The following is a 26,541-nucleotide window of genomic DNA, read 5'->3' on the forward strand; positions in this document are numbered from 1 at the left end:
CGTTCAGCTTCTATCACTATCCACTTGAACATTGGACCAGCCGTGGCCTGTCAGATGCTTAAACCCAGGCCAAGATGGGGCAGTCTGAAGCTGGGCCTTCTTGACCTAGAGTTGCTTGAGATATCCTTCTGGCCACTTGCAGTCTCCTCATTCTGAGGCCATCAGGCGATGACACCATCTTCTAGGAACAATGAACCTTCAAATGAAGGAGGGGAACCCACATCTTGCTTACATTTGAGATGGGAAGGTGAAATTGGTCTGAGGCATTGGCTCACAGAGAATTAGCAGTTGATTTAATGCTGCACTCAACCACTTGTTCCAGTGCTGTTCACAGGCTGGTATTTCAAACTCTGTTTTAATTTTGCTGTTACTTGGCTTGGCATTCAACAGCTCGGTGACAATCTTTGGGCAACAAAGAATAAAAACTGGTGTAGCTGTCAATTCGCTGGACACGTATTGTGCACGTGTCTATTATAAAGCAATTCCACCTCCTAGACTTCAGTTTTACTTGTTTTACACATAGAGAAGTCTTTTTTGTTACAGGAGGTTAAGCTGTAAAAGGTAAGAAATGCACGGCATCTTAGCGAAGTGAGTGAAACAGTGGAGACAAACTGTGACACAGACCTTGTGGAGGGTCTCTTTCCTTTACTCCACACTCAGGCTGGTGTCCGGGGGTCCCCAATTACTGTGGTGGTCTCTCTCCAGCAGGCTCTGAAACTCCAAAGACCCGGAATGTCGCGCTAGGGCAACTCCGCTGGAGAGAGTACTGAACTGAACTCACTGTTTATAGCCTGACCAGCGAGTCGGAACTTATGTCCACACAGTAATCGTGACCGCCACCAATGCCTGGGCGATTCCCTCTCTTGTTGGTGGGACTACGGCCACCTGGTAGCCACCCACTCGGGCAGTACCCCTAACAGAAAGAGAAAAAGAGAGATCAAACTGCTTATCCTGGCCAGCAATCCCCCTTGAGTGGGCGGTTCGAATCGCCTGGATCACCCTCCGGTCCTTGACACTGGAATTATAGTCTGGGGTCTGCTGTGAGCTCAGCCAAAGTTGGTGTACCCAGAAGGAGCACAGGTGGACTCAAATATGTGTTCAAAATTACCAGTGACCTTTATTACAGGAAAACTCAACTTGCCCAATCCGCACAATACCTCGATAAAACTTATACTCTACACTATGATATAAAATATAAAAAAACTGGAGCGGACACAACCTAAATCTTTAACCTTACACAATTTACAGGGTACTTATACTTTAAGAATCACACAAAACCCTCCCCCCATGCCTAACCAACTACTCCAGAGTATGAGAGTCCCAGGTCTGAAAAGAGATCTTATGGTCTCAGAGGGACTTGTTGCTTGTCCAGTGGGGCTCCCTCTCTGCCTCGGGTGTTGTTGCGGACTTCTAAAGTCTGAGTTCACAGACAGGGACGAAGTCTTCAGCCCCAAGGGGTTAGTGTCTGGAGGAGCAGCGAGCTCAGGGTGAGGAGAGTGGAAAGGAAGAAGAGCCCGATAGCTGGCCCTGCTGCCCCTTTTACCTTTGTGATTCCAAAGGACGGGCCAACTCTGCCCCCTCCAGGTAATTCAATTTCACAAGCATCTCCAGTAATTGCTGGGGCCCGTTTAATCTCATCATTTGTGGAAACAAAAGGGTCGATACTGTCCGGAATTCATTTAACTGGAATTTTGACAACTTCATGGAGCCTCCCAAACTGTTTTCAGATTAGTGTAAATTGTTATTCCATTAACTAGATCGGCTCCATTGTTCACAGTTTCGGGTTCATTACCATTTCTATGCCTGTCCCTGGATACGATGTCTGCCAGGTGCTGGATTTGTTGATTGAGTTGTCTCATACGTCTGAAGATCTCTGTCCCCAGATGCCTGCACAGATGCCAGGTTAACCAGTTCTTTACAAAAGGCCATTTTCTTTCATTCTTTCCCTTTAAAACTGGGGATTGCCATGAAACTGCTAGAACCTCAAGTCTGGAGTATTGTGAGTAGTGCAGATCTCCATATCTGAGGAAGGATGTTCTGGTGATGGAGGTGACACAGCAAAGGTTAACCAGGCTGAATCCTGAAATGGAAGGACTGACATATGAAGAGAGACTGGATTGGTTAGGACTATAATCACCGGAGTTCAGATGAATTATGGGGGCCTCACAGTAACCTGTAACATTGCAACAAGACTATACAGGGTAAATGCAAGAAGGATGTTCCTGATATCCACAGAGTTCAAACCAGGGTTGAGATGGGGAAGACCATTTTTATCGAGGTGAGGAGAAATATCTTCACCCAGAGATCAGAGATCCTGTGGAGCACTCTGCTGCAGAAAGATACTGTGGCTAAAACATCAGAGGTAATGGGAACTGCAGATGCTGGAGAATCCAAGATAATAAAGTGTGAAGCTGGATGAACACAGCAGGCCAAGCAGCATCTCAGGAGCACAAAAGCTGACGTTTCGGGCCTAGACCCTTCATCAGTGAGGGGGATGGGGTGAGGGCTCTGGAATAAATAGAGAGAGAGGGGGAGGAGGACCGAAGATGGAGAGAAAAGAAGATAGGTTGAGAGGAGAGTATAGGTGGGGAGGTAGGGAGGGGATGGGTCAGTCCAGGGGAGACGGACAGGTCAAGGAGGTGGGATGAGGTTAGTAGGTAGGAAATGGAGGTGCGGCTTGGGTTGGGAGGAAGGGATTGGTGAGAGGAAGAACAGGTTAGGGAGGCAGAGACAGGCTGGGCTGGTTTTGGGATGCAGTGGGGGGAGGGGATGAGCTGGGCTGGTTGTGTGATGCTATCCATTGTACCCGGTGTGGCTTCCTCCACATTGGGGAAACCAAGTGGAGGCTTGGGGACCGCTTTGCAGAATACCTCTGCTCAGTTCGCAATAAACAACTGTACCTCCCAGTCGCTAACCGTTTCATCTCCCCCTCCCATTCTTTAGATTACATGTCCATCATGGGCCTCCTGCAGTGCCACAATGATACCACCCAAATGTTACAGGAACAGCAACTCATATTCCGCTTGGGAACCCTGCAGCCCAATGGTATCAATGTGGACTTCACAATCTTCAAAATCTCTCCTTCCCCCACCGCACCCCAAAACCAGCGCAGTTCGTCCCCTCCCCACTCTGCATCACACAACCAGCCCAGCTCACCATCTCCCCCCACTGCATCCCAAAACCAGTCCAACCTGTCTCTTACTCCCTAACCTGGTCTTCCTCTCACCCATCCCCTCTTCCCACCTCAAGCCGCATCTCCATTTCCTACCTACTAACCTCATCCCACCTCTTTGACCTGTCCGTCTTCTCTGGACTGACCTATCCCCTCTACCTCCCCACCTATACTCTCCTCTCTACCTATCTTCTTTTCTCTCCATCTTCGGTCCGCCTCCCCCTCTCTCCCTATTTATTCCAGAACCCTCTCCCCATCCCCCTCTCTGATGAAGCGTCTAGGCCCGAAACGTCAGCTTTTGTGCTCCTGAGATGCTGCTTGGCCTGCTGTGTTCATCCAGCTTCATACTTTGTTATCGTGGCTAAAACATTGAATGTTTTCAAGAAAGAGATAGATACATCATCAGGCTAAAACAATCAAAGGGTATGGAAAGAGTGGCAATATGGGACTGAGTTGAATGGTCAGTCATGACAACATTGAATGGCCTACTCTTGCTCCTATTTCCTATGTTTCAATGTTTGAAGGCAAATCCATCAGCCAGGCAAGATTATTAATGGTCATAAAGTGTGAAGCTGGATGAACACAACAGGCCAAGCAGCATCTCAGGAGAACAAAAGCTGATGTTTCAGGCCTAGACCCTTCATCCAGCTTCACACTTTGTTATCTTGGATTCTCCAGCATCTGCAGTTCCCATTATCTCTGACACAAGATTATTAATGGTGGTGGGTTTTCTTTTGAGGAGTCAGCATGTGTTGTCTGTTTTGGAGCTGTTGAGTTTTAATCCCCTTGTCATGAAGCCACTTTTGACAATTATTTTTAGTAGATAGAATGTTCATCCCAACATATCGTGCTCACCCTTGGAATTGTTATCTGAAACTTTTATTAACACAGATGCCTGACTTGCCCAGAGGGAGTGGAAAGCCATTACAGAGACAGTCCTGTCACACTATTATAAAGCTGTCATTGTAGTATTTACAGTAATTACTTCGTTCTCTCTCATTTCAAAATTCTTTCAAGAGATGTACGACTATTTTAACAAAATATCTGACAAAGACTGTCAGCAAATTTGCAACAGGGCTGAATTTTGATGAAAAATCATCTGCTCTGTCAAAATATTAGAACTAGACCGACATTTTTCAGCAGCATGCAATTTGGAATACACATTACCCTGGGATCCACAATCCATTTAATTACTGTATCGGTTCCCCCAATGATCAATTGGAATATGAGGTATGTCACCATAGTGTGTATGCACTGTCTCAAACCCAGCATGTTTACTGCAGACAGTATAATATGGAATATTTCCTTACCTTCTCCGTCTTCTTCCTAAGCCCAGGAATTTTCTTGGTTTGTCAGGTATTTGGCAGTGTAACCTAGTATACTGCTAATGTTATGGAGGGAGACTGGCGGCAGCATCTAGGCAATTCCCCAGAATAAGGTTCGATTTATTTATTTGTCACGCGTATGTTGTTACAGAATACAGTGAAAACTATTGTATAGTGTCACCATTCTCTAGCACTGTCTTAAAACACAGAGAAATAAACCAAAACATAGAATATAAAGGCAAGAGAGTGAAGAAATAAAGCAAGCGTCCAACTTTATAGACCCCATTGTTAAGTGCTCTATGGCACCATATTGGCTCAAACTCGCCAACGCCTCTACGAGTCCCCTCCGGGCCTACCTTACCATGACAGCCGCTGCTGATGCTGCCGCATCTCATACTGAGCCAAAATCCGCTTCTGCCAACGCTGCCATGAACCTGCGCTGGAAGTACAGGCTGCCAGGAACACAAAACTGCCTCCACCACAGCAGCCATGAATCAGCTCTGGGACTGCGTCATTGACATTGAAGCCATGAGGAACCTAATCTCACCTCCTACACTGCCACCGTAAATCCACACTGCTGGGCCTACTCGAGTCCATGCTGCTGGGCACATTTGAGCCCCTGTTGGGCTTACTCGAGTCTGCGCTGTGAGGCCTACTGGAGCGCATGCTGTGGGGCCTACTCGAGTGCATTATACTAGGCCCACTCAGTGCATTATCCTGGACCCACTCAAGTGCGTGCTGCCATATTACTGGAGGTTGCAGATGTGGAAGCTCTGATGTCAACTGAATAGAAAAACATTTGTCCTCCGATGTTCAGCTGGTAGAAATTTTCTCATGCCTACAATAGCTTGTTCAGAAAATACAATGGCTGCCTGAAGATTAGAATCATAGTGAAAAAACAAGGCTGAGTATCATCAGCACATATTCAGAAATTGGTTCTAGACTTGTCAACTAATGCTATCAAAAGACATCACAAAGGGGCCAAGGATGGAGTAGAAGGGTAGACCAGTAGGGACCATTTCGGGATAAGCCAACCAATAACAGGTGATGTACTGGTCACAGCAAAAACAATGGCTGTGCCACGTTGTACACCACAAAAGGTCACTGATGAACAGAAATGCAATTACCAATCATATCAAAAGCCATGGTGGGGTCAGAGGTGTAAAATATGCCTTTGGTTGTAGATCATTACAGATATCAACAGACATTTTGAACTGTGAATGTGAGTCCTTCTTGAAAAGAAATAGGGTCTGATTGGTGAGCGTAAAGGGTATTCTTTTGAAAGGTGGATATAGGGCTATCATTGGATACAATAATATAGTTTTAAGGATGGTAAACGGTAAGATTGGCATAATCCCACTCTCATCACAGAGACACCTATGGTGGTGATTTAACCTGGGGGTCACCATGCCTCAGGCAAAGGATGAGGTTGAGAAGATAGGACTTTCATGATAATCTCAGCCAATGAAGAATCTGAACTCATACAGTTGGCATCACGCTGCATTGTAAACCAGCCATCATGCCAAATGAGATAGCCAAGAGTGGAGGGAACACGGAATAAAATTGAAAAGCCAAGATACTAAACTTCCAAAGAAACTTGGTTGGACAACTCATGGAGAACTGTGCGCTATATTCTAAAAGGAAAGCCTACAAAAAGGATTTATTGAAATGATGCCTTAGACTGAGAACTGTAGAGGCACATCTAGAAAACTTGATTGCAGTGGGACCCACTTTAAAACTTGAGGTACAACATTCCAAAGAGGCCCTGTTGTGAACCAACTTTCACACCAGGTTGAATACAATCAATCTAAGGTATTACAGCTAAGCGGCCATACACAAAGCAAAATGCATAAAGAGCCTGCCAGCTGAGATGAATATGTCATGTTATGCAACAGTAAAAATTTAGAAGGAATAATATGGAGATGTGACCTTGGGATCTTAAAGATTATGAAAGGGCTTTATAGGGGTGACAAAGAGAAAATGTTTCCAGTTTCAGGTAATAGCAGAAACAGGAGCTAGGAATAAAAGACAGTCATAAATAAGTTCAACAGGAAATTCACAAGAAAGCTGAAAGAAGAATTTGCTACCTCAAGGAACAATCAAGATAAAAGCATCAATTTATTTACGGGGAAAACTAAATAAACATATGGGAGAGAAAGAATTAAATTGTTGGGGCTAAACAAAGAGGGATAGAAGGATTTGATTTGATTTGATTTGATTTATTATTGTGTCTAGGTACAATGAAAAGTTTGGTTCTGAATGCAGTACAGGGAGATTATTCCATGTAAAGTGTGTTAGGGTAATAGAACAGAGCGAGGAATACAATGTGATAATGGGAACTGCAGATGCTGGAGAATCCAAGATAACAAAAGTGTTGAGCTGGATGAACACAGCAGGCCAAGCAGCATCTCAGGAGCACAAAAGCTGACGTTTCGGGCCTGGACACTTCATCAGAGGCTCTGATGAAGGGTCTAGGCCCAAAACGTCTGCTTTTGTGCTCCTGAGATGCTGCTTGGCCTGCTGTGTTCATCCAGCTCAACACTTTTGTTATCGAGGAATACAATGTTATGGCTGTAGAGAAGGTGTGCAAAGAGTGAGGTCAACATTAATTTTAAAATCTGAGAGGTCTGTTCAGAAGCCCAGTAACAACAGAGAAGAAGCTGTTCATGGTTTTGTCAGGCTCAAATGTTGCATAAGTACGACCATTGTAAATACTTAAGTATATCTGTGAAATAACTGAGGAGAGAAAACAGTTAATGGTACCTTGGGCCAAGGAGAAGTATTCACATGATCAATCTGAGATTGGTCGGGAGAACATCGAGGCACAACATCGAGGGCCGAAGGGCCTGTACTGTGCTGTAATGTTCTATGTTCTATGTTAATGAAGCATGTTGGGACAGCTAATGAATCTTGTGGACATGTGCTTAATGAAGGATGGGAGTGTGGGTACAGGTGAGGCTGCAGAGTTCTTCAGAGGATGGGGGAATCAATGAGGGGGGGGGAATTAAAGCAACAAACACAGTCTGAGAACTGTAAGTGAAAAAAGTTTATTTGTTTCCTTTATTCTAATTTATACATGATTTAGCCTGACCAGTTCATTCCTGATAATGGGTTTGGTTAAAATTTCTCCCGAACTTGCTTACATCCATTGAACAATTGAGCCAAATTTACTTTCTCCCAGAGTTCGAGGAGATAGAGCCACACAGCCATAGAGTTTTACCATACGGAAACAGACCGTTCGGCCTGTTTTGTCCAGGCCGACCGAGTTTCTGAAATAAGTTAGTCCCATTTGCTTGCATTTGGCCAATAAACATTTCCTATTCAGGTCCCTCCTCCAAATGTCTTTTAAATGTTGTAGCTGTACCTGCATCTAACAGATCTTCTGGCAGTTCATTGTTTTTCCAAGATGGCTGCAGGGTAGGAAGGGTTTGGGGCTCTGTGCCGCACGCTCCCACTCACCTGGATGGCCAAGTTCTTCTTTATTCTTTTGTTTTTTATTCATTTCTGTTTCTTCATTTCTCTTTTGTGTCGAAGTTGACCTTTCTGTGCAGCTGTGAGGGAGGAAGGCGGTTACGAGGGGCCTGCTGAGGCAGTGGCAGCGTGGCAGACACCCATTCCCTCGTGGCCGTGGTGGGCGCGGCTTTCTGGAAGGTTCCGTCGTCATTCGGTCTGGCCGGTTCCTCCTGGTGACAATGGTCATTTACAACTCTATGCTTAGAATTGAAAATGAAGGTCGAATCTGGACAAAAATTATAGGGGAGAAGGTGGGGTTATTGCTGGACAATGACATGGGAAGATATCCACTTGGTGTGTGGTTAACCAGCTTCCACATCTATTTCCCTTTGTACCTGCTAATGCTGTGACTAAATGCTAAGTTCACTGCAACAAACCGTGAGTCTGGTTCTGATCAGCTCACACCAGAACAGGAAACCTAATAGCATTTCAACTCCCCTTCGGTTCCTTGGATGACATGTCCATCCTGGGCTTCCTGCAGTGCCACAACGATGCCACCCGAAAGTTGCAGGAATAGCAACTCATATTCCGCTTGGGAACCTGCAGCCCAATGGTATCGATGTGGACTTCACCAGCTTCAAAATCACCCCTCCCCTGATCACATCCCAGAACCAGCCCAGCTCATCCCCACCTCCCTAACCTGTCCTTCCTCCCACCTATCCACTCCTCCCACTTCAAGCACCTCCCCCATCTTCTCCCTACCAGCCTCATCCCGCCCCTTGACCTGCCTGTCCTCCCTGGACTGACCTATCTTTTCCCTCCTCCCCACCTACACTCACCTTTACTGGCTCCAAACCCACCTCTTTGACCTGTCTGCCTCCTCTCCACCTATCTTCTCCTTTATCCATCTTCACCTCCCCCTCTCTCCCTATTTATTTCAGAATCCCTTTCCCCTTCCTCCATTTCTGAAGAAGCGTCTAGAGGCGAAATGTCAGCTTTCCTACTCCTTTAATGCTGTTTGGCCTGCTGTGTTCGTCCCACTCCACACCTTGTTATCTCAGATTCTCCAGTATCTGCAGCTCCTACTATCTCTGTAACAACCTAATAGCTATCCAACTTGAGCATTTGTACTTCAAAGTAATAAAGGACAGCCTTTTGCTTTCATTGCAAAATAATCCACATGAAAAACCGAGTAGGATTCCCGTGATGGATCTTCTGAGGTTTCTGAAATGCCAGCCCATTGATTGGGTTGGCAGTATCAGGATCCAGTTTGCTGTAGTTAATTGGAGAGCAGCTCCACAGGCAGCAAACTAAGAGGTTACCTATGTTAAAATATTCAAGGCAGCCCCTCTGCTGGCAAGTACGAACTGTTGGCTTGTTTTTCACCCTGATGTCAGGGTCCTGATGCCCCAGTAAAATTTAAACGAGGTGCGCTGCAGACATAGCTACTGTCCCATGGGCAATTGGATCAAATTATTTTGTGGAAGGCAAAACTGGTCAGAAAGGTGGGTCAAATCGCTGGTACTTTTGGGATATCAATTTTCAAAATATTATTTGAGTAACCAGCTTCCTTGCATTGATTGTTCAGATAAAATTGGATGTAATTGCTGAGTCTTATTTTCAGTAATAAGTGAGATAGGGCCTTGTGTCAACTGGGGCTAGTTTGAACAAGACTTCGTTATTATCTTACATGGAAACAAAGTGAACAGTTATGTTAACAGCTTAGAGTAGATGAAATTTTTCATTGCAGTGGGGCTATACTGTTATTTGGACATTTCCCAGCAGCATTCTTGCAGTTACTATAAGATAGTGTCAGAATGACATTAATTCCCAAGGCTCGCAATATGATAAAATCTCCACTGAAAACAACAAATGCTGGAGGTCACAGCAGGTCGGACAACATCTATCGCGAGAGGGCAAGCTGATGCTTTGAGTCTAGATGATTCTTCGTCAGAACTGAAGTGAAGTGTGGAGGGGCCAGTATTTATGGTATAAAAACAAAAAACTAAGAACAAAACTGCACAGGAACAGACCCTTCGGCCATCCAAACCTGCACAGCCACATTTTACCCTTCCATACTAAAACTGTCTTCACTTACAGGATCCATAATCCCTCTATTCCCTTCCTATTCATGTATTTGTCCTGGTGCTTCTTGAAAGCTGCTGGTGCGTCTGTTTCCAACACCTCCTCTGGCAGTGCCTTCTAGCCACTCACCACCCTTTGTGTGAAAAATGCGCCTTGTATATCTCGATTAAACTTGCCCCCTCAGGACCTTGAACCTGTGTCCCCTGGAAATTGACCCCTCCACCCTGGGAAAAAGCCTCATACTTTCCACTATATCTGTGCCGTTCACAATCTTATAAACTTCTGTCAGGTTGCCCCTCAACCCCCTGCTTTCCAGTGAAAACAAACCCAGTCTATCCAACCTTTCTTCATCACTAACATTCCCCAAACCAGGCATGATCCTGGTAAACCTTTGCTGTACCTTCTTCAAAGCAGAATCATAGAATCCCTACTGTCTGGAAACAGGATCTTCGGCTCAACAAGTCCACACCGAACCTCAGAGCATCCCACCCAGACCCATTCCCCCTATAGCCTACCTAATCCACACATCCCTATGGGCAATTTAGCATGGCCAATCCATCTGACCTGCACATCTTTGGACTGTGGGAAGAAACCTGAGGACCCGGAGGAAACACACACAGACACAGGGAGAATGTGTAAACTCCCCACAGACAGTCACCTGAGGCTAGAATTGAATCCGGGTCCCTGGTGCTATGAGGCGGCAGTGCTAACCACTGAGCTAATGCATCCACATCAATCTGGGAGTGGGGTAACCCGAACTATATGTAATATTGCAAGTGTGGCCTAACTAAAGTTCTATAAAGCTGCAGCATAAACTGTCAATCCTTGCACTCAATAGTTGAGGGGCTGGTGAAGTGCAGGGTGTTGGTGGAGAAAAGGTATCGATAGTTCAGATTATGTGATCGGAATGTAGGAATGGTGTGTCTAACTGGAAAGAGCAGACAGCCCCAGTGGTGTGTGTTTGACAGCAAATGTAACAAATAAAGCTAAAAGAAAAGGAGTTGGTTCACAATTTGAAGGTGTTGAATGCAATTTTAAGTTCAGAAGGCTGTAAAGTGCATAGTCTAAAGTTGAAGTGTTGTCACTCCAGTTTGCACTGTGATTCACTGCAGCACTGCAGCATGCTGAGGACAGACAAGTGAGCATAGGGGAAGGGCACTGTGTTAAAATGACCGGCTATGGGAAAGTCAGGGTCATGCTTGTGCACAAACCAGAGGTGTTCTGCAAAGCATTCACCCAGTCTGCGCTTGCTTTCTCCAATGTCGAGTAGGTCACATTGAGTACAGCAAATAATCATAACTTCAACCAAGCTTTCACAAAACATGCAACACCTCAGAAGCCACAATTTCTTCAGTACTTCACCAGGAGCACAAGTATCTATGTTCAGTTTAACTGGTCTTGCAATTTGGTTTGGGATTGGTTCATCTTTTTATTTGTTCTTCACATGAGAGTGACGTGCAAACTGGGAGTTCCAAATGTTGGAATCTCAGCTACTTGCAGTCAATGATGTGATGTTGTTTACCATTACAGTGCCCCCAGTTTTGCTGAAGGCGGTAATGCAGACAAGAAAGAGAGGCACACTAAGTCATTTGTTTTCACCACTTCTAACCATTAACAGAATGGTTGATTTTAATTTGCCCAGTGGTGTGTTTCCAGACCCCTCTTTTTGGTGCCATCAATTTAAAAGAGGCAACACACTCACTTAAGTTTAGACAAGAAATATTATTCATTCAAACATTCAAATCTGGGGGCTAGACTTTGCAAATACACAAGTACAGGAAGGAGTTAAATGACAAACAATAAATTAAACCAAAAATCTAAATTTTATATGTTTCAGAGTCCAGTTGAGTTCTTGTATGCCAGTTTTCAAATGCAAGTGTGTCCAGATGGCTAAAATCAGATATATTGTAGAACTCCTAGAAAGTTGGAGACAATGCAACAAAATGAAATTGATTGATAGGGAATTGGTTTGCTTTTTAAGTAAGTACAGGATTTTCCAGAACTAGATTTCGAGGAGACTAAAACTTGAGACAGGCATAGCAATCAGCCTGGAATCTTGTAGATGATCTTGTAGAAATGCTGGCTATAAAAGCAGATTGAGACAAAGGTGTCGGAATGTAAAATTAAAACTCTTTCAGAGGTCAAATGAATTTTGATGATGTGACATTCCCCATAGATGAGTGAGTTAAGTTAGTGAGACCAGTGAGTCAAAAGCCATTGTTCACTTCAGGAGTTAGATTAGTGACTTTTAACACTTCTGCCAATTCAGATAAATTTGATAAGCCTTCATTTTTATGGGTGCTGGTCAGGAAATGGCATGTCTGTGCTTCCATTGCCTCAATATGAGTTTGCAATATCCATGCAATTAATAGTTGAGACATTCCCTCAGGCTTTGTTCTGTTTGGCTTTAGACCTGTAATTACTGCTGGAAGGTTTTGAACTACGGTCAACTTGCAAATCATGTGATCTGCAGAAGCCATTTGGAAGTCCAACAAAGTACATGTATTAAATTAAAGTGATTAAAACAAATGCTAATAGGCTTTTGCACATGAGAGCAGTATGGCCTAATGTCAGGATTATAAGACAAGAGATGGAAAAAATGTCAGATAACCAAAAACGATTTTCAGAAGAGCCATAGCTCAACTGCACAAATCAACATTTAAGCCTGGATTGGTTGCTGACCGAAGGTGTGATTCCTTTAGATAGGAATTGCACATGGGAACCCTGTGGAAGTTTGTTGCACCAGTCTCAGGAGGAATTATCTGGGAAATTAACTTTTCTGCTCAACTATTCCTCTGTACCTGGAACCCTCAATGTTTCCCCTCAAATCAGAGACTTTGGATAATTCTAGTGAAATAAAGGAAAGAGGCACTTAGGAAAAGTTACAAGATTAAATAATAGCTTAACTGCTGAGCAACTAAGCAGCTGATTCCATACCTACCTCACACACTGCCAGCTAGACTTGCTCCAGTCCCTGACCCGAAGTCCCCTCCCACAACCTCGGTATCCAGGACCCCTCCTACAGGACCTCACCCCCTTCCCCAGCCCACTTTCTGTTCCCACTCTCTACCCACACTCCTCACCTCCCAAATCCACTGTCAGACTTGCCCTGAGCTGAGCCCCCTACCACTAAACCCAGACCCTCAACACACCCACCCCTTCACAGCTGGCACTCTACTTACCTAGCACAGTGCTGACCTACCTGGTAGCTTAACCACTACACAGTTTGGGTGGCACACTGGCTCAGCAGTTAGCACTGCTGCCTCACAGAGCCAGGGGCCCGGGTTCAATTCCATCCTCGGGCAATTGTCTGTGTGGAGTTTGCACATTTTCCCCAGGTCTACATGGGCTTCCTCTGGGTGCTCTGGTTTCCTCCCACAGTCCAAAAATGTGCAGCCTAGGTGGATTGGCCATGCCAAATTTCCCGTAGTGTTCAGGGGTGTGCACATTAGGTGGGTCATAGGGGGATGGGTTTGGGTGGATGCTCTGAGGGTTGGTGTGGACTTGTTGAGCCAAAGAGCCTGTTTTCACACTGTAGGAATTCTATGATCTGGCACTCTATCTCATTTCCGCAGGCACGTCCTTCATAACTCCTTCATAACTTATCATTCCACCCCAGGGAGTACATATTCTATCAAAGAGATCTTCGATATATCTCAAGCTATCTTTTGTCAGATTATTAATCAAAGTATTTGAATAGAATCCCTGTCATATTTGAATAAGTCCCCTTTAAACACTACGATGCATAGTCTTGAATTAATGCCTTCCATTTCTTCAAAGTAATGAATGGTCAAACTTTATTACATAGTTGATCAGCCTCTGGAGTTCTGAAAATTTTCACAGCTCCTTCTTTTTCTTTTTAAACTATTTTTTCTAATCAACCTGTTTAAAGATGTTATTACATACCACTGGAGCAGGTGGGACTTGAACCTGGTCCAGCGCTAGGGACATTGCCACCGAGCCACAGGAGGGCCCACTTTTAAACAGAAGCCTCCTGATGATTGATTTGATGTGACAAAGTCATGGCAAATTTACTTCTTTTTCTTTACTTCCAACAATACGTGATTCAGCTTCGATGAAGAATTTCTAACCGAAAGTATTTCTATTGTTGAAACGTGACAATTTGGCTTGCTCAAAGGAAATCTTTCCTTTACAAGTTGCCAAAATTTTATACTTTTAGCAACAAATGCGCTTCTTGTTGCAGTTATGTAGGGCCTTGGTGAGGTCACACCTTAAATATTGTGTACAGTTGTGACCTCCTAGTCTGAGGAAGGACATTCTTCCTTTTGAGGGAGTGCAGCAAAGGGTTACCAGACTGATTCTCGGGAAGGCAGGACTGACATATGAGGAAAGACTGGATTGACTGGGCTTGTACTCATTGGAATTTAGAAGAATGATGAGGGACCTCATGTTTCTGATGTTGGGAGAGTCCAGAACTGGGGGTCACAGTCTAATGATAAGGGGTAAGCCATGCAGGACTGAGATGAGGAAGAATTTCTTCACTCAGAGCGTTGTGAACCTGTGGAATTCTCTCCCACAGAAAGCTTTCAGGGCCAGTTCATTAGATATATTCAAGAAAGAGCTGGTCATGGCCCTTGTGGTTAATGGGTTCAAGGGATATGGAGTGAAAGCAGGAATTGGATCCTGAAATTGCAAGTTCAGCCATGATCATATTGAATGATGGTTTGAAGGGTCGAATGGCCTACTTTCTATGGATCTAAGTTTCTATAATATAATGCACAATGTAGAGTGGAGGGAATTAACAAATGCTGCAGGGTCCACTGTATTAATGGACTACAATTTGTAGTTAATATTTCACTGTTGAGTGTGAGTGATTGGGGTATCATACCACAAAAGTCAAATCTGCAAAAGTACATCAAAGAATGGCTGCAAAGCAACTGCAGAAAATTGGACTTTTGAGAAAATAAAGTTTTCAGAAAAAAAGCACCACTACCTTTTGATGTGGAGAAAAGCTTCCAATGGGATGACACTTCCGAAGAAATGTCGTATCAGACTCAAAATGTTCACTCTGTTTCTCTCTCCTCAGATGCTGTCAGACAAACTGAGTTTCTCCTACATTTTATGATTGAGTTTTTATTGATAGGATGTTTGGTTTAGCTATCTGCTGGCCACGTGGTTTCAAGGATGTTGAGAGATTGTTGGCAGAATTTATTGTCAATCAAGACTGAGGGAGCAAATAGTAAAGGTAACCCTTGATTGAAATGATAGTTGTGTCTCTCTAAAGTGAAACTATTATTCAAAATGTTAATTTCCATAGGAACCCGTGCAAATGTTCAAGTTACATTCCTGGAACATAAAGTACAGAATACAAGCATGCTAATATGGAGCACCAAAATAAACATGAAAAACAATCTCATTTAAGGCTGTGTGTCTCATCTCGAAGTTTGCTGATCTGGAGGTGGAGGCTGTGAATCTGGATTTGAGTTGTCTGCAGCTTGAAAGTTAGAGATCATCAGGCAACTTTGGAGGAGGAGGGTTGAGTCATATTCAGGACAGTTTTTAAAAACTTACCCAGCCTTAATTAAGAGATAACACAGTGCAGAGATGGAGGAACACAGCAGGTCAGTCAGCATCAGAGGAGCAGGAAAGCCAACGTTTCGAGTCGGGAGCTGGAGAAAAAGGAACGTGCCCCCAGGAATGGTGGGTTTTAACATACATTGATTCTTCATCACTGCTAAGAATGGGTTAGAATTATTTAATCAGGTGCAAGTTCTCGGAATGATAGTTAATAAAGTAAAAACCGTGTAATTTCAAAGCTGAGTAAATCAGAACTGTGTTAATTGCGGACTACCGGGACTGATCAATTCCCTGGGCAAAGTGAAGGAACAAAAAATAGGCAAAACTGGAGGAACCTGGGGAAGAGATAGTAGGAACTGCAGATGCTGGAGAATCTGAGATAACAAGGTGTAGAGCTGGATGAACACGGCAGGCCAAGCAGCATCAGAGGAACAGGCAGGCTGACATTTTGGGCCTAGACCCTTCTTCAGACCCTTTTCCTGAAGAAGGGGCCTACGTCCGAAACGTCAGCCTTCCTGCTCCTCTGATGCTGCTTGAAGCTGTGGAACTTTTTTTGCGATCTCACTGACACAACACAAGAAATTGATAGTCCCTGCCCATGCTATTTTGGCCTGCCTTATTTTAAGCAACCAAACGGTAAATAAATAGAAAATAAAAGAAAATCTGCGAAAACTATTTCTGAGAAAAGCTGCTGCAAACAACACTTTTTCAGCTGTACTTACCACCTCAGGGTTGAATCCAGTGACAATATGTCGCAGAAGGCTGCCTGGAATGATTGCTAGAATCTGTTCTCACATATCATGGCCCAAACTGGGTCAGATGAGACTAACCACACTTGCCCCGTCGTTCCAAAACTAATGTGCTCCCCAAAATCCAGAAAACCAGCTCACAATCCCAATGGCTTGTATCCTGGCTTGCTTCAGTCTATGGTCTAAAAAGGTGGTCAAATTGCTCATCTTTAACTGGAAGGAAACCGTTTTGGAGGCCATTTTCCGAAGCCAGCAGGATAGCTTTTGAAGAGGAAGCGGCTACTCTGACAAACTCCTTGAACTCTACACCACCAGTGAAGCAGTGTTCAGAGACAGGTAAGGGCCATGGTTAACACAGTGTGGAGCTAGAGGAACACAGCAGGCCAGGCAGCATCAGCAGAGCAGGAAAGTTGACGTTTTGGGTCTGGACCCTTCTTCAGAAATGAATTTCTAAAGAAGGGCCCCGACCCAAAATGTCGACTTTCCTGCTCTTCTGATGCTGCCTGGCCTGCTGTGTTCATCCAGCTCCACACTGTGTTATCTCTGACTCCAGCATTTGCAGTTCTTACTAACTCTAAGGACTATGGACTCCTTTTTAGACTCGTTAATGATTAACTGTAACTTCTTATATAAACTGATATTTTCCTAGCTACCAGAATTCTGAGGACGTGTCACGCGACCCAAAACATTAACTTGGATTTCTCTCCATAGATGCTGCCAGACCTGCTGAGATTTTCCAGCAACTTCTATTTTTATCTTTGGTTTACACCATCTGCAGTTCTTTCATTTTTTACTTCTGAGTATATTTTGGTGACATGACTAACCGAATAGTTTCTCAACAGTCGTTCACTACAACAGTCAATGTTCACACACCAATCTTTTTCTTACCATTTGCATGATGAAGATACTCTTCACCACATCCTGTAAATCCATCCCAGCCAGAAACATAGGCAATGCCACATTCATCACCGTTGGAGCAAGCCAGGAGAGAAGAATACTAGTGACCTGTACCATTGAAATGATACTTCATGTCCCGATGCCTGAACCTCAGTCCAGAGGCATTGTAACTCAACAATAAGCAGACTGCTAGATTTGGAATAAAGCTTTGTTTTGGTTTATGCCCAATTTGGTACATCTGATCCCCAAAAAGGTCTATTGTTATATTGATGTCCATTGTCAAATATTTTTTCTTCAGGTAGACTGAATATTGCACTCATTGTGTCAGCCACAGGCACACAACTGTAAATGTGGAGACACATTCATTGAACATAGCTCATAAAACAATACAGTGCAGTACAGGCCCTTGGGCCCACCATGTTGTGCCGACCTATTATCGGCAAGATGATACACAATCCAAGATGATGAGAGGCATATAAAGAGTGGGTAGTCAGAGACTTTTTGCCAGGGCGGAAATGACTATTATGAGGGGGCATAATTTTAAGCTGATTGGAGGAAGGTATAGGGGAGATGCTAGAGGTAGGTTCCTTACACAGAGAGTGGTGAGTGCATGGAATGCACTGCCGGCAGTGGTAGTTGAGTCAGGTAACTTCTTCAGGTTAGGCTCCCCATTCCCCTCTCTGATGAAGGGTCTAGGCCCAAAACATCAGCTTTTGTGCTTCTGAGATGCTGCTTGGCCTGCTGTGTTCATCCAGCTTAACATTTTGTTATCTCCCAAGTGGTATGTTGCCTCCCAGGTCAGGGACGTCTCAGATCGACTGCAAGACATTCTGAAGGGGGGACATGAACAGCCAGCTGCCATGGTGAATATAGGCACCAATGAATAGGTGATAAATGGGATGAGGTCCTGCAAGCAGAATTTAGAGAGTTAGGAGCCAAGTTAAAAAGTAGGACCTCAGAGGTAGTAATCTCAAGATTGCTACCAGTGCCACGTCCTAGTCAAAATCGAAATGAAATAATAGACAAGATAAATGAGTGGCTTGAGAGATGGTGCAGGAGGGAAGGATTCAGTTTTCAGGGACATTGGGACTGGTTCTGGGGGAGGTGGGGCTATTACAAATCGGACGGTCCACACCTGGACAGGACTGGAGCCAGTGTCCTCGGGACTGCTTTTGCGAACACTACTGGGGAGAGTTTAAGCTATTGTGGCAGGGGGATGGGAACCAAATGAGGAGGTTAGTGGACAGTATGGAGGTAGTAACTAAAGCCTGTAAGGAACTAGATAATGAAGTCAGTGTGACTAAGGGGAAGAGGCAGAGAGCAGATGATGAGCACAAAGGGACGGGTGGTCTGAGGTGCATTTGTTTGAAAGTGAGAAGTGTAGTAGGTAAGGCAGATGAACTTAGGGCTTGGATTAGTACCTGGGAGTATGATGTTATTGCTATTACTGACACTTGGTTGAGGGAAGAGCAAGATTGGCAACTAAATATCCCAAATATAGATGTTTCAGGCGGGATAGAGAGGGAGGTAAAAGGGGTGGAGGAGTTGAATTACTGGTCAAAGAGGATATCACATCTGTGCTGATGGAGAGCCCCATGGAGGACTCGAGCAGTGAGGCAATATGGGCAGAGCTCAGAAATAGGAAGGGTGCAGTAACAATGTTGGGGCTGTACTACAGGCCTCCCAACAGCGAGCGTGAGACAGATGTATAAATATGTAGGCAGATTATGGAAAGATGTAGGAGCGACAGGGTGGTGGTGATGGGAGATTTTAATTTTCCCAACATTGACTGGGATTCCCGTAGTGTTGGAGGTTTAGATGGAGCAGAATTTGTATGAAGCATCCAGGAAGGTTTTCTAGAGTGGAATGTAAATCGTCCAACTTGGGAAGGGGCCATACTGGACCTGGTGTTGGGGAATGAGCCCGGCCAGATGGTTGAAGTTTCAGTAGTGGATTATTTTGGGAGTAGTGATCACAATTCCCTAAGTTTTAGAATACTGATGGACAAAGATGAGAGTGGTCCTAAAGGAAGAAGCGCTGAATTGGGGGAAGGACAATTATAGGAAATTTGGGCAGGAGCTAGGGAATGTGGATTAGGAGCAGCTGTTTGAGTGTAAATCCACATTTGATATGTGGGAGGCTTTTAAAAAGAGGTTGATTAGAGTGCAGGACAGACATGTCCCTGTGAAAATGAGGGATAGAAAGGGCAAGATTAGGGAACCATGGATGACAGTTGAAATTGTGAGACTAGCAAAGAAGAAAAAGGAAGCGTACACAAAGTCTGACAACAGATGAAGATTTGGAAAGATATCGGGAAATCTGAAACGAGGAATTGAGATGGCTAAAAGGGGTCGTGAAATGTCATTAGCAAACAGGGTTAAGGAAAATCCCAAAGCCTTTTATTCATACCTAAGAAGCAAGAGGGTAATTAGAGAATGGGTTGGCTCACTCAAGGACAAAAGAGGAAGTTATGTGAGGAGTCAGAGAAAATGAGTGAGACTCTTAATGAGCACTTTGTGTCGGTATTCACTGAGGAGAGGGACATGATGGATGTTGAGGTTAAGGATAGGTGTTTGATTACTCTAGGTCAAGTTAGCATAAGGAGGGGGGAGGTGTTGGGTATTCTAAAAGGCATTAAGGTAGACAAGTCCCCAGGTCTGGATGAGATCTATCCCAAGTTATGAGGGCAGTGAGAGACGAAATAGCTGGGGCCTTAACAGATATCTTGCAGCATCCTTGAGTATAAGTGAGGCCTCAGAGGACTGGAGAATTGTTAATGTTGTCCCCTTGTTTAAGAAGGGTAGCAAGGATAATCCAGGTAATTATACACCGGTGAGCCTGACGTCAGTGCTGGGGAAGCTGCTGGAGAAGATACTGAGGGATAGAATCTATTTACATTTGGAAGAAAATGGGCTGATTAGTGATAGGCAACATGGTCTTGTGCAGGGAAGGTCATGTCTTACCAACTTGATAGAATTCTTTGAGGAAGTGACAAAGTTGATTGATGAGGGAAGAGCTGTAGATGTGACATACATGGACTTCAGTAAGGCGTTTGATAAGATTTCCCATGGTAGGCTGATGGAGAAAGTGAAGTTGCATGGGGTCCAAGGTGTACTAGCTAGATGGATATAGAGCTGGCTGGGTAAAAGGAGACAGAGGGTTGTAGTGGAAGAAAGTTCCTCAAAATGGACAACTGTGGCCAGTGGTGTTCCACAGGGATCCATATTGGGGCTGCTGTTGTTTGTGATATACATGAATGATCTGGAGGAAGATATAGATGGTCTGATTAGCAAGTTTGCAGATGACACTAAGATTGGTGGAGTAGCAGATAGTGAAGGGGACTGTCAGAGAATGTAGCAAAATATAAATAGACTGGAAAATTGGTAAGAGAAATGGCAGATGGATTTCAATCCAGGCAAATGTGAGATGATGCATTTGGGAAGATCCAATTCAAGAGCGAATTATACGGTAAATGAAAAAGCTGTGGGGAAAATTGATGCACAGAGACATCTGGGTGTTCAGGTCCATTGTACCCTAAAGGTGGTAATTCAGTTCGATAAAGTGGTCAAGAAGGCATATGGCATGCTTTCATTCATCAGACAGGGTATTGAGTACAAGAGTTGGCAAGTCATGTTACAGTTGTATAGGACTTTGGTTCGACCACATTTGGGATACTGCGTACAGTTCTGGTCGCCACATTACCAAAAGGATGTGGGTGCTTTGGAGAGGGTGCAGAGGAAGTTCACCAGGGTATTCTTTACACAGAAGGTGGTGGGTGTCTAGAACACGTTGCCAGTGGAGGTGGTAGAGGTGGGCACGATAGCGTCATTTAAGATGTATCTAGACAGATACATGAATGGAAGGGAGCAGAGGGATACAGATCCTTGGAAAATAGGCGAAAGGTTTAGATAGAGGATCTGGATTGGCACAGGCTTGGAGGGCCGAAGGGCCTGTTTCTGTGCAGTAATTTTCTTTGTTCTCTGTTCTTTGTTCTATTACACTTGCTGTTAAAATAAGAAAACTGTAGGGTCTCGGCTGCCTTCTCAATATATTTTGAGGGTGTTTGGACTGTTCCATACTCGTGGTACACTCAGTTTTGAAGCAGTATCACATCACAAATAAAAACATTAGTTTACGTCCACGAATGTGCATCAACCATAAATAGAGGGGAAGGTAAGCAGCTTTACATTAAAATCGTAGTTCTCTCTCCTTGCCTTAACATATAAATGTGTATACACATACTTGTGTGATTGATTGGGACAATTTCACTCCTGAACCATTCTATGGAAGTCAGTGTTCTATCAAAATGCAATCCAGTAATGGAAGTCCTATCTCAATAATGTGTTTTGTACTGAAGCACATTACTCAGATAAGAATTACATCACTATATATTGAAAACAACATTTTATCAATTACCTGTGATACTGATTTGCTGAATATTATTTATGTGCATCTGTTTCTTCCCTGAACAGTAATAGTTCTGCTTTAGGAGAAAAGGTCTTGTCCCTTAATATATCAAAATAGCATTCATATTCAATATTCTACAGATCAGAAAGCATGGACTGGTGAAATCGCTCTGATGTTTGGGAGTCATAGAGAAGTACAGTGCAGAAATAGACCCTTTGGTCCAACTCATCCATGCTGACCAGATATCCTAAATTAGTCAAGCCCCATTTGACAGCATTTGTCCATATCCCCCTAAACTCTTCCTATCCATGTACCCATCCAGATGCCTCTTAATTGTTGTCAATTTTTGAATTGACCAAGTGCCTATTGAACAAAAATTATGTCAATTATCCTCTGGCAGATAATTCCATTCACGCACCTCCCTCTCTGTGAAAAAGTTGCCCCTTAAGTCCCTATTGTATATTTCCCCTCTCACCTTAAACCAATGCCCTCCCGCTTTCGACTCCCCCACCCTAGGGAAATGACCTTGCCTACTTACCCATCTATGCCCCTCACAATTTTATCAACCTATACAAGGTCACCCCTCAACATCTGACACTCCAGGAAAAAAAGCTTTAGCCTATTCGGCCTCTCCCTATAGCTCAAACCCTCCAACCCTGGCAGCCACCTCATAAATCCTCTCTGCACCCTTTCTTGTTTCACAACGTCCTTCCTATAGGAGGGGGAATTGCTTGCAATACTCCAAAAGTGGCAGAACCAATGCCCTGTACAGCCACAACATGACCCTCCCAACTCCTATACTCAATGTACTGACCAATAACAGCAAGCGAACCAAGAGCCTATTGAACAAAAATGCTTTATTATAGATTGATATGTCATAGGAGAGTTTACATATTTTCCAAAAGTTATTAAAATGTCACTTTATTTACATAATGTGCATATACATGAGCAGCTTTATTTAGTCCATTAACATCTGGCATACATTAAGCAGTTTGAATATCAAGAAGAAGAAGCTCCATTATATTCAATAGGCAATTTTCTGGTAACTTATTTAGTTATTGATGATCCTTCAAGCAATGATTCAGCCAACCTGGTTAATATCTCATTTCACCGCTACACAGATCCACTGCCATGCAACACTTTGACAAATATGCCCATAATGAACCAACAATATGTCACATTGACAATAAAGTAATAAAAATGACAATCTTAATTACACACTGAGAGCATACTTTGTTAAAAAATTCTCACACATATTCCCTGATGTCTCAAGTCAAGGCTAAGATGACATTCAAATTGTTCTTTTTGTTTATGTTTGTAATGTTTTATGGGCGCACAGTTTACAAAGTTGTAATTCAATTTCTGTTAAACATCATTCTGTGTGTACTTTTAATCCCGAGAGTTTGATCATCTCCAAACTTAATTTAAAAATGTGCTCGTCCCTGCGCATAAGCACAACTCCCATGATAGCTCAAGATTACAAATCGATCATCCCTTTTCCAAAAACACGTTGTACTATTATCAAACATCACCTTCATCAACACTCGTGCATGGGTGAAAGGTCAACTGTAGTAAATTAAGTAACATTTCATTCATATTCTGGTCTCTGTTATCTGAAAAGCCGGTGCAAGGGGCCTATTAAAAAAAATCTCCTTACAGTAGTCAAGTGTTCACCTCTGGGTATTCAATTGGTTAGCACACATTTCATCAAAAAATATGGTGATCATCTGCAAACCCAGCATTTACTCCTGATACCCTGAGAAGTGAGTAGCTTGCTTGACCATTTCAGTGTACAGTTAGGAGTCAACTACACTGCTATGGATCTGGAGTCATATATGAGGAACATTCAAGGCACATATATCAAATTTCCTTTCTTGAAGGTCATTGGTGATCTCAATGAGATTTTGCAATGATCTAGTAGTTTCACAGCAACTATTATTGACATGGCATCAGCTTAATGTTGTTGGCAAACAACATCAGCAGCGATTAAACTTCTGGCATTGCCATTATGTAACAATTGAGACACTTCTTCTACGCATGTAAAAAAAAGAGCAGATGACAGCTTAGAGATAGTAGGAACTGCCAATGCTGCAGTGCGAGATAACAAGCTGGATGGACACAGTAGGCCAGGCAGCATCAGAGGAGCAGGAAAGCTGACGTTTCGGGCCTAGACTCTTCTTCAGAAATGATGGAGGGTAAGGGGGCTCTGAAATAAATAGAGCGGGGGAGGCGATGATGGAAGGTGGATAGAGGAGCAGATAGGTGGGGAGAAGACAGACAGGTCAAGGAGGCAAGGATGAAGCCAGTAAAGGTGAGCATAGATAGGGAGTTGGGATGGGGTTTGGTCACTGAGGAGGGAGGGGGTGGGTAGGTAGGAGAAAAGATGGACACGTCAAGGAGGCAGGGACGAGATGGACTGGCCTTGGGATGAGGTTGGGGGTGGGGGAGATTTTGAAGCTTCTGAAGTCCACATTGAGACCGTTGGGCTGCAGCTTACACTGACATGGGATCAGATAGCCTTTGAGTTGCCTTGTGTAAAATGACACCAGGTAATATGCAAATGAACCAGCTCATTAAGGGAGATAAGATGCAGAGGTTGATCAAAGACTTATGCTTGAGCGATGAAGATATTTTAAGATATGCTATCGAAGAAGTGACACATTTTTGCCAAACATCAGCATTTGACTGCTGCCTTTAGGAACAAGTACATGGGAACAGCAACAAACATAGAGAACAAAGTGGAGAACCATTAGATTTATCCTTTTTTTTGAGACTGGTGATTAGGTTCGGGTTTGAGATTTTCTAAAGTATTGCTGCAGTTTCTGTCCACAAGCAAAGAAATCCTAACCAGCTTCAGACTACATAGACATTTCACTGATATATTGGTATAGTTTCCAACTCTTTATATAATTTGTTTTGGAATAGTGAGGAAAAAATAGTGAACTTTACTCTTGTAAGGAGTGGAAAGAGACAAAATTGTGACTGTGCATTAGATTACAGAACACATACTCCGTCAGTTGGATGGACAGTTTGTGATGCAGAGTGACATCAACAGCATGTGTTCAATTCCTGAACAGACTGAGATTACCATAAAGGTTCCACCTTCTCAAATTTGCCCCTTGTTTGAGGCGCGGTGACCTTTGGATCAAAACATCGCCAGTCATCTCTAGAGCGGCCCTGTGGTCCACTGGGATTATAGTGACTTGTTGCAAAGTTGTACAGAGTATTTGTGGGTGGGAAGGCAGAATGTTAGAATTTGATGTTTCTAAAATGAATGGGGCGGGGGGAAATAGTGTGTGGTCCCTTTAAAAGTCAATGTGCTTTTTTCTCGACTTGGAGATTTTTAAAAAACGGGTAGGTGTACAGAGAGCTCCTGAAATTGAAACACTTTAACAAAAAATTGCACGATTAGCACCAAGCATTAGTTTCTTTTGTTGTTAAGGCAACCAGTTTGAAAATCAGCTAATTATTTAAACCCAACACTTTGAAGCTAAAAACCAATTAAATTTAAACCTGATGGCTTTGACAAACTAGGACTAATCTTATTGTAATAAATTAATAGATCAGCAAAGCTATAAAAGAAGAGGGCATTTGAAAATCAGAGTGAAAGAAACTGCCATCTTTTAATGTTAACAACCAGCAGCCCTAAAGAGAAAATCACTGGCTCTCCCAGAATTCACTAAAAATTCACTGTCAAAAAACCGTCATCTGTCTAAAGTTCCAGCTGCGTTCTTCACTAATATTCTTGACCTAAGAATTTGGCGGAGAAAGGTGCTCCTGACTGAGGAACAGCAGAGAAGGCACAGAACATTCTGGAAGGCATATCTTGGCTGTAATTTCGAGACATTAAGTTTTAATTAATTTTATTATTATTTTGGTTTATATGAGTGGGATTTGTATTTATTGGAACAGCACACCATTAGCATTCTGTTTTATTTGGGAATAGTTATGAGTTAACAGGGAATTGTTCGGTTTGTTAACAGTTCGGTTAATTTGTTCACTGTTAGAGTTAGATAAATAAATTGTGACATGTTGATGATAGAGTGACTGTCAGGAGTTTATTTCATTTAACCTCTCCTTTATAGCAGATTGGACTGTGGATAAATAAATAAATTGTGACTTGTTGATGATGGAGTGACTGTTCATTTCATTTAACCTCTCCTTTATAACAGATTGGAATGTGAGAGGCAGGTTACACCATTTTTCATAATTCCTTTAAAACTTTATGAGGGGAGGTGAGCTTCTCTGGGTGTTTCAGTTTTATTTCGCTGGCTGTGGTGGGGGGGCAGTGGGGTGTGAGTTGGCCTCTGCTTCATAGCTGTCTTTATTTTCCTGTGCGTAGCATTGCTTCATAAAATCCCATTCTATCTAACCCTTAAATGATTTCAATGGTACCTTATGAGAACCTTGAGAGAGCTTGGAGCCTAAGTGAGCACATAATCAAATCCTGGCCTCTATCCAGTGTTTATGCATTACCACAGGATCTGTGGGAGCATCCCAGTTATTCTGCAGTGCACTGTTTTGGCCTGAGTACACACCTTTTGGACAAAATCAACTGGGGCAAATGTACCTTTTCCTTTCTCAATGCTCTGTAAAATCCCAATGCATGATTCATGTTTGTTCATGGGATGTGGGCATCATTGTTAATTATCTTTGAGTGGTTGAAAAAATTTTGAAACACTGCTGTCCATGTGGTACAGGACACACTCACAGCCCTAACTCTGTGGCAACGAAGGACTGTTGCTTTATTCCCAAATGATTTGTGACTTTGAAGGGAATTTACAGTTGTTCATCTTCCCTTATGCCCTTGCTCTTCTGAGATGGTTATTTGAGGTGCTGTGGCAGAAGACTTTGTGAGTTGCTACAATGCGCCTTGCATTTCGTATTCACTGTTACTGATGAAGTGACTGTACCA

Source organism: Stegostoma tigrinum, chromosome 13 (assembly GCF_030684315.1).
Source record: "Stegostoma tigrinum isolate sSteTig4 chromosome 13, sSteTig4.hap1, whole genome shotgun sequence".
Lineage (NCBI taxonomy): Eukaryota > Metazoa > Chordata > Chondrichthyes > Orectolobiformes > Stegostomatidae > Stegostoma > Stegostoma tigrinum.